Source organism: Fukomys damarensis, unplaced genomic scaffold (genome assembly GCF_012274545.1).
Source record: "Fukomys damarensis isolate Sample0158 unplaced genomic scaffold, DMR_v1.0_HiC HiC_scaffold_28, whole genome shotgun sequence".
Classification (NCBI taxonomy): Eukaryota; Metazoa; Chordata; class Mammalia; order Rodentia; family Bathyergidae; genus Fukomys; species Fukomys damarensis.
In genome coordinates, this window is record NW_022900940.1 from 3,449,512 (window position 1) to 3,451,487 (window position 1,976).

The 1,976-nt window shown below is 48.1% G+C and overlaps 1 protein-coding gene across 4 annotated transcripts in view; it reads right to left on the reverse strand.

The window, feature by feature from the left end:
* The window catches only part of Frmd4b (FERM domain containing 4B), a 229,964-nt gene that overhangs the window by 100,889 nt on the left and 127,099 nt on the right, over positions 1-1,976 (reverse strand). The gene's annotated exons all lie outside the window — the stretch shown is intronic.

Sequence of the window (1,976 nt, forward strand, 5' to 3'; positions counted from 1 at the left end):
CCCGCACCCCCCCCTCCCTCCAGGGGTTCCCCTTGGCTAGAAGCCAAGCTCTTGCAGCCTTCAATCTTGCTCTTTTCTCATGCAAATCAGGCTATTCTGGGCCTCCGTCCCGTGCCCCTTCTCCCTTCTCCAAGTTTGCTAATTCTCTCCGGGAGGCCAAGGGCTGCAAGTCCCCCTTCCCCTTTCCCAGCTTCACGAAGGCCAGAGGAGGGGTGGAGGAGGCTGAGACTTTAACAAGGTCCTGGGCGGGCACTGGGCGGTGAGTGAGCAGGCCGAGGCCCACAGCTGCTCCACAGTCTTGGGTCCCAGCTTGATGAATAATTCATGCACAACACAGGAGCCCCGCGGCTCAAACTTAGGTTCACCCGGAGAACTCCAGCTCCCAGTGGTGCCGGCCAAGACAAACTAGGGCTAGAGTGGCAGAGAAAAACACATCCTTCGCGCTGTAAAACCATAAGGGCCTGGAATGCGTTCCGCGTGGGTTTGTTATTGTTCAGCAGTAATGAAACATCTGATGCACAAATACAGCCAAAAAAAAAACGACTGCAGAAGGAGACAGGGATAGAGCTCAGTGGTAGAGCACTTGCCTAGTGTGCCCAAGGCCCTGGTCCCATTCCTAGTGCCATAAATAATGGAAAGGCTGTGAAAGATTCTATCACTAAAATGGTAAAAGCATCTGAAAAATGCCTCCCCATAATGAGGAATCATCAAGAGAAGGACAATAAATCCTTTATATTTTTATAGACCAGGGGTTATCTCACTAACGAGTGAGATGAAGCCAGTCAGATTTTGAGGTATAAAAGCAGAGGAGGAAATGAGGAGAATCAGAAAGATCTACGATATGGAATCTCTCCTCTACCATTTATTAGATGTGTGGCTGGGGAAAGTGACTTAGTTTCTTGTGCCCAGCTGCCTGCCTTCCCCTCTCCCTCTCCCTCTGTCTCTCTCATCTTTCTTTTCAGCACTTGGGATTGAACCCAAGGCCTCCCCACTGAGTTTCACCCCTAGCACCTTTTAATTTTTTGTATCTTGAGACAGAGCCTCACTAAATTGCTAAATTGCTTGGGCTGGGCTTGATTTGATGATCCTCCTGCATCAGCCTCCCCAAGCAGTGGGATTACAGGCACACACCATCAGGCCTGGCTTGTGCCTTTTCTAAGATGACTGTGAGGATTATACTGCCTCACAGGATTCTGGGAAGATTAATTTAAACAATGTAATGTAAACTGCTCAAAAATACACTGATGATTGCTAATAAAAATCTTCTTAGCCCAAGAATTCAGAGCCTTGTGTCATGGGGAAAGTTACGTACGCTAAGATCCCTTGTAATAAAATGGAGGTAATCGTTTTTACCGAGAAGGAAGGCTCTTACACAATTCAAATGAATTATAAACAATGTGCCCAGTACATTGCCTGGCACACATAGAAATTTAGCCAATTTCAACTAGTGAGGCTCGGTAAACCTTACATTTGGTTAAAAAAGCCTAAAGGATGGGATGGAATTTGAACTGCAGTCAAGTCAGGAGGACACAAGATCCTGGCAAATATAAAGAAAGGCAGATGGGACAGATACTGTAGATAAACAGCATCTTTTCTTGGGACAGCATCTAAACATTTATACTTTGGGTTTCACTGGGAGAGCATGTGCCATGATCTGGGTATTTATTATCCATCAGTTTAGTTTGTTCTACTCTGAGCCTGACTAGCAGGGCCGAGGACAGTCACCTGACTCAAAGGAGCCCGTGGTAAGGTGATGAGGGGGCGAAAATGCTCCCCAGCAAATGCTTCTTACCTGCACAGTGAAGAGACAAACCAGTCACCCGTGCTGTCAGAGAGCCTGAAGGACTGGTCAAGAGGGACTCAGAGGAAGCAGAGAGAGGCACTGACCATAAGTCAGGAAGGGGGGGAGGGGAAAGGGGAGGGGAAGGAGGAGAGAGGGAGAGAAGGAGAGAGGGAAAGGGGAGGGGAAGAGAGGG